This window comes from Lynx rufus, unplaced genomic scaffold, assembly GCF_022079265.1.
Source record: "Lynx rufus isolate CCGP_SWC_20201006 ecotype Redwood Valley unplaced genomic scaffold, mLynRuf1.p SCAF_9, whole genome shotgun sequence".
NCBI classification, from domain to species: domain Eukaryota; kingdom Metazoa; phylum Chordata; class Mammalia; order Carnivora; family Felidae; genus Lynx; species Lynx rufus.
The window spans coordinates 23,207,182-23,214,853 of NW_025814897.1; positions in this window are offsets into that span (position 1 = coordinate 23,207,182).

The window sequence follows — 7,672 nt, forward strand, 5'->3', positions numbered from 1 at the left end:
GGTGGGCAACGAACATCGAATATTGCAATTACTGTTACAGTCAGGTTTCTGGAACTCCCTGTAGGAGAAAGGGAAGAAGGATAAACCTTGGGTTTGATCGTGGGCCCTCTGTCTTGCTTTCTGTCCCTCTTTGGCTTTTCTTTCCTAGGCTGGAGAAGTAAGGGGATAGGGGAAATCTGATTTATAACTCCAGGAAAAAAAAAGAAAAACAAAAACAAAACAAAACACGGGGAAACTTCTGGAAAATTCTGTAACTTTAGACAGGAAAAAGGCCAGACTCCAGGGCTGGGCCAGGATGAGCTGGCAGCTTTTCAGGCCTGCCTGGAGGAGGCCCTGGTGTGTGTGTGTGTGTGTGTGTGTGTGTGTGTGTGTTACTCAGAGAACTTTGGGGAGCTCAGAGGGGGCAGTGGGCCTCTCCTCCCTGTCCATCCTTCCGTCTTCCTCCTCCTCCCTCCCTCCTGCTCTTGACCTCACTCTCCCCCACCAGGGAGGTAGGAACCCTCAGGAGTTGGTGAGTTATCTGCAGTGCCAGCGTGGGGGACCAGGATAGGCAGCACCTGTTGGGAATATACTTACGGTGGAGCCAGTGACCTCTGAGGCCCCTCCCAGCACTGGACTCATGGCACTCAAGGGAAATACTCTTCCCTGACTTTCCTGCCTGAGGTAATTACCACAGGCTCCGTAGAGTCAACTACAGACCGAGTAGGTGGGTTTAGCCCCCATCCTAGGCACCCCCACAGTCCCTCCTCGCACCCCCACCCCCCCCAAAGTGGGCATGTGAGCAGGCCCAGGACACCATGAAAGGCGGGACAAGGAGCTACATGCAGAACACGGGTTTGGGACAAGGAGCCCAGAGCAGCCCAGAGGCTTGGGCAGAGACCTGGCCCCAGACAAGGGAGAGATGAAAGGGGCGACAAGACAAGCTGGCGTCTTCCCGGGGGAAGGCTGAGATGGGAGAGGAGATTGTCTCCGGCAGGCCCTCCCCGGGGCCCTCACCTCCTGCTCCCTGCCTGACCTCATGGCTCACATCAAAGAGGGGACCTCTTCCCCTTGCTCTGCTCCCTGAATGGGTCCAGACCATGCTGCCTGGGTCCTTGGAGCTGCTGACAGACAGGCGGTAATCGCTCCCAGAGCGCTGAAGGAAGGCTTGGTGCGCACGGGCCTCTGCAGTCAGAACTGGCCTTCGTTGGCTCCCTGCAAGGGGAGGCTGCCATGTCCGCTGTCCCGCTGCCCACCGCCCCCCCTGCCACCCTCGAAGCTCTCCTAGGACAGTCTGTGCTGGGAAAAGGGGTGCACAGTCAGCCTTGACACCCAAAGATGCAGGCGGAAGGCACAGGAGGGGCAAGGGGTCTGGGGCTCCTACATCAGTGTCAGGAAGGCAGTGGAGGAAGAAGGGGTGAGGCTTGGCTCTGAAGGAGCTTATCACTCAGGAGGAATGGGGAGGGGAGACCAGCAGTAGAAGTCACTCACACTTCTGATGTGCCCAAAGTCCATTATTGTCCCAGAGGCTGCCAGACTTGTTACCCTGATTTTTCCTCCATTATTTGTTTGTTGTCTTTAAGTTTATTTATTTTGAGAGAACAAGTGCAAGCAGGGGAGGGGCAGACAGAGAGTCCCAAGCAGGCTCCACGCCATCAGCATGGAGCCCCGTATGGGGCTCGAACCCACGAACCGTGAGATGGTGACCTGAGCCGAAATCCAGAGTCGGACACTTAACTGAGTCACCCCGGCACCCCTTCCCTCCATTATTTATTAAATAGTATGACATCAGCCTGTTTTTATTAGTCAGAATCATACATAACCATCAATCAATGCTTCTGATCAACAAAGAGATTGCAGCGTTTTCCTACAATTGAGCCAAAATAAAATCAACAAAGACCTAAGAACTCTTGTCGTTTTAGCTAAGGGGTGCGACCACGTGGTGGGTAACTGTATTTCCAGTAGACGTTTTGGTAGTTGAGAACAACTTGACTATGCATTCTACATTTCTGTAATGAACCTGTCGTGCTTTTCTGAGTGTTTATGAATCAAATTCTATTTCAAATTCACCAAGGGAGCCCAAACCACATCCTCCCCCACTGTCTCTCTCCACCAGAGAGCAGAAAACTCCAGATTTTCTACTAAAAAAAAAAAAAAAAAAAAATTAGGGGACTGAGATTTACAAGCCTGGGGTAACCAAAGTCAGGGTTATCATAAGGTTAAAGAAAGACAGCAAAAGACTTCTGGAGGATACTTGATCCTTGATGAAAACCTGTTCCCCCTTTTTAGAGTAGCTCAGCCGGAGAGGAATAAAATCTTGGCGACTGCTGCCATCTGGTGGCCTAACCAGAAACTGCAATTATTTTTCTCTTTTCATTTAGTACTGTACTAAAACTAAATTGTAACCTGTGAGATTATCTAGATTCCACCAAGTACGACTTTCAGAAATGGAAATTTACCACAACAGTTCTATGGGGGAAAGAATAATTTTTCTTTTTTTTTTTTTTTTTTAATTTGAGAGAGAGAGAGCGTGCGCATGTGGGAGAGGGGCAGAGAGGGAGAGAATCTCAAGCAGGCTCCACACTCAGCATGGAGTCCGATGCGGGGCTCGATCCCATGACCCTGGGATCATGACCTGAGCTGAAATCAAGAGTCGGATGCTCAACCGACTGAGCCACCCAGGTGCCCCAAGAATAATCTTTTCAACAAATGGTGCTGGGGACAACTGGCTGCCCCCACGCAAAGCTGGACACCTTGCTTAGATCATATACAAAAATTAACTTAAAATGGATCAGACCTAAATTCAAGAGTTAAACTAGAGAACTACTAGAAGAAAATATAGGAGGAAATTTCCCTGATTTTGGGCTAGACAATGTTTTCTTATATATAAAACGCCAGCAGCACACCCAACAAAAGGAAAAATGAATTGCACTATATCAGAAAGACTTCTGTGATCTAGGTGATGTAATCAAGAAAGTGAAAGGACAACAGGAGGCAAGAAGACACTTGCAAATCATATGTCTGATCAGGGACTGGTACCAGAATAAAGAACTCTTGCAACTTCGTAAGAAAGGACAAATAACCTAATTTATTTTTATAAGGAGGCTCCATGCACAGCAGAGAGCCCAATGTGGGACTTGACCTCACAACCCTGAGATCAAGACCTGAGCTGAGATCAAGAGTTGGATGCTTAACCAACTGAGCCACTCAGGTGCCCCAAATAACCCAATTCTAAAATGGGCAAGATGTTTGAAGATATTTCTCCCAACAAAATGTATAAATGGCTAGTAAACACACAAAAAGATGCTCAATATCATTAACCATCAGTGAAATGCAAATCAAAACCACAATGATAATGCCAACATATGGAAACAACCTAAGTGTCTATCGATGGATGAACGGATACAGAAAATGTAGTATATATACACAGTGAAATAATGCCCTGACATTAAAAAAGGGGAAAATCTTGCCATCTGCAACAATATGGAAGGACCTTCAGGGTATTATACTAAGTAAATGAGTCACACAGAGAAAGACAAACACTGTATGACCCCGCTTACATGTGGAGTCTAAAACAAAACAAAGAGCTCATAGATAGAATAGATTGGTGGTTGCCAGGGTCCAGGGCTGGGGGGGTGAGTGAAATAGGTGAACAGGGTCAGAAGGTACAAACCTGCAGTAATGAAATAAATCCTGGGGATGTCATGGACAGCATGGTGACCATTGTTAATAATAACTGTATTGCATAGTTGAAAGTTATGAAGAGGGGCGTCTGGGTGGCTCACTCAGTTAAGTGTCCAACTTCAGCTCAGGTCGTGATCTCACGGTCTGTGAGTTCAAGCCCCACGTCGGGCTCTGCACTGACAGCTCAGATCCTGGAGCCTGCTTTAGATTCTGTGTCTCCCTGTCTCTCTCTCTCCCCCAAATAAATAAATAAACATTTTTAAAAAAGAAGAAAGTTTCAAAGAGCGTAGATCTTAAAAGTTCTCACCACGAGAAAAACATGTATTATTATGTATGGTGATACATTTTGCCATACACAGAAAAATCGGATCGTTATGTCATACACTTGAAACTCGTATGTTATACGTCAGTTGTACTTCAATTAAAACACAACACAGGAAATCACTTCACATCTACTGGGATGGTGATAATCAGAAAGACAGGTAATAACAAACGTTGGTGAGAAGCTGGAACCCTCATCCATTGTTGCTGGGAGTGTAAAATAGTGTCAACCCCTTTGGAGTACTGTCTTGGCAATTTTGCAAGTATTAAGCAGTGTTACCACGTGACCCAACAATTCCACTCCTAGATCCCTAGGAGTACCCAAGAGAAATGAGAACATACATCCACGTAAAAACTTATAAATGAATGTTCCATAAGAGCCCAAAAGTGGAAAAAGCATCAACTGATAAACGGATAAGCAAGAATTGGCAAACTTACATCATGGAATGCTATTCAGCGATAAAAAGAAACGAAACGCTGATATATGTTACAACATGCATGAGCCTTGGGAACATTACGTTGAGTGGAAGAAGCTAGGCACAAAACGCCATACATGACATGATTTTATTTATAGGGAGTATGCAAACTAGACAAATCTCTAGAGACAGAAAATAGATGAATCGGTGGTGTCGCTGGGTGTGCGTGGGAATGAAGAGTGCCAAATGGGTGTAAGGTTTCTTTTTTAAGAGTGAAAATATTCTAAAATTAGGTTAGATGGTGATCCAATTCTGGGAACATAAAACTATTGAGTTAAATGGGTGAATTTTATTGTATTGTGAAGTTTATCTCAAAAAAGAGGTTTTCCACATGGCAAATTTAATCCGTTTCAACCTAACCTATTACATTAATTGGGCTCTTATAATATGTCAGGAACTATTCTGGAAACGTACTATAAATTCATTTAATCCTTAAGACATCTAATAAAGGTACTATTATTTGACCCATTTTGCAGGTGAGTGAACTGAGGCTCAGAGAAGTTAAATAAATTACCTACTGTCATAGCAAATAAATAGCAGAGCCAGCATTTTAACCCAAAGACCATCTGGCTTCAGAGCCTGAGGACTAACTTTCCCCCACCCTCCAGTGCTACAGCTGCCTCTGTTCACTAGTCGCTTTTGGAGGGTTTACAAGTATAGGGCTTGGAGGCCAGAGACACAAATTTGAAGGACTTGGTGACTGCCCACAAGACGGTCGCATCTGGGAGGAGGCAGACAGAATTACAGGCAATGATTAAGATGCTCTGTAGTAAGTGCTCAATGACATGCTCATGGTGCTTTGGGAACACAGGGTAATGACCATCTTCCGGATCTCCTTCTGCACATGCGTGAAAGACATGGACTTGGGAGGGCTACCCCCAAACCTGTTCCCTCCCTATTTATTGCTAACTCACCTCATCTCCTTGGTTGCTCAAACAGACTCCCTGGGAGTCTAGACTCAACCTCTACCCCATATTCAATCATTTCTACTCATTGGTCTTCTGGGATGCATTTTAAACTTGTCTAGTCCACCCCAGGGCCTCGCCCTGGTGCAGGCAACTGTCACATCTCACCTGGACTGTTGCATGGGCCCTTTACCAGTCTCCCTACTCCTCTGCTTATCTTCCCCCAAAATATTCTGCACACACCAACTGACGAGTCCCATAGGGTGATCAACAGGCAAATAGCCCTGCAGGTGTGAGAGTGGGAATCAGTCTGGGGTGGGGGGTGGGGTGGATCTTAAAGAGAGCTGATATGAATAGTGTGGGGCTTCTGATGTGTCGACACGTCTAGGGTGGAGTGTTTGTGTGTATGGACGTACCGATGGGAGCTAGAAGGCATGGGTTACTTGTGCATTTAGGACATGTTTGGGTACAAGTCGCTGTGACTGCATCTACACAGCAAGTGAAAAAGCCCATGAAAGAAGGGCTTTGCCCTGTGTGATCAGCCCCCATTAAAATCCATTTTCACCTCTGGACTGTAGCAGATGGCAGTGTGCTAAGTGGGATGCAAGGAAGTGAACAGAAATATCTCAAGGTCACTTGCCTAAAGGACCCTAAGGGTGCAGCAGATGGAGGCATCTACATAGACAGGCCACCAAGACTGTCACTCACTAAGGGACAGAAAGGTGAAGGGATCTGGAGGGAGCTGGGGTGGAGGGGGAAACTGAATGTTGGAAGGAATTTGCCTGGCCTTTGTCCTTGGCTCCTTCCTGGGAGGGAGCCTCTAAATCCACACAGAGTTCCCCAAGTGATAGGAGTGGCTTTGTTATTTGGGATGGGCCCTGATAGTATGTGCTAATAAGTGACCCCGTGGAGCTTCCAGAATGGGGCTGGCCTTGTGAAAAGGTTAACCTTGTGACTGGAGGGTTGGGGCTTTGAGACGGAGAAAAGAGCTAGATTGAGTTCAGTCATCTGGCCACTGCTCTAATCAGTCCTGCTGAAGAGCTGAGCCCCAATGAACACTCAACATGGTTCTTTAAGTGACCTTCCTGGCTGAGAACACACATCCATGTGCCAAGAGGGTGCCGTGTCCTGATTCCTCAGGGAGGGGACATGGTAGCTTTAAGTTCAGAACCTTCCCAGACCTCGCCCTTTCCTCCTTCTGGCTGTCCTGACTTGTATCCTTTTATTGCTACTAATAAAGCAGTAAGTATAGCACTTTCCTGAGTTCTGGGAGTTGTTCCAGTGAATTATTGAGCCTGAGAAGGGAACAGGAACCTCTGAATTTGTGGTTGCTAGGCAACGGGGTTCAGGACATGCTACCCCAAAACAGGTCCCCTGGCACACTGAATATTTTAAGCTGAAGAAGCTTGAGAAAATGGCAGAACCAGGAGGGTCGCTTTGACCTCTCACCCCTCATTCACATGAGGTCATGCCCTCATTTGGGAGGTGCCCTCTCTATACCAAAGGAAAGGAGAATCTCCTTTGTCCAAAGACAGAGAGACGCCAAGAATTCTAACATGCTTTGCTAGGTTTTCCCTCGGTTTACGATGACCTCACATTTCTTCACCTACCATATTCCATGACCATCCATCCACTCCTCATCACACCCAGCATAAAAATACACAAGTCTGGGGACACCTGGGTGACTCAGCTGGTTAAGCAACTGACTCTTGATTTCAGCTCAGGTCATGATCTCACAGTTGGTGAGTTCGAGCCCGGCATCTGGCTCTGTGCTGGTGGTGCGCAGCCTGCTTGGATTCTTTCTCCTCTCTCTCTCTCTGCCCCTTCCCTGATCGCTCACTCTCTCTCTCTCTCTCCCTCTAAATAAACAAACATACATTAAAAAAATACCACCACAAGTCTCATTTTTTGGATCTTCATTTCCTTATGAAGACCCCCATGCTGTGTAAAACTCATTATCACATAAACTTGTATGTTTTTCTCCAGTTGTATCTGTCGGTTTAATTTTTTAGATCCAGCCAAGGACCTAAGAGGGTTTGAAAGAGGACTTCAGCTGCCTCCATTTTGATCTCAGTCTGTACTTCCTAACTGCTTAAGTTCCTTCTAGCTTCTCTCTTAACTCAGGCCAAAGATCCCAAGGGCAACGCATCCCGTGATGGGAACTGAAACTACCCCCTGAAACAGTAACAGCTGTCCTGACACCAGCAAGACCCCACGTGATCGACTCCAAGACAATGATGGACCTGACCTCTACTGCCCACCTGCATGTACCCACCAACCTTTGCCCCACATTTTCCTTCTATCAAC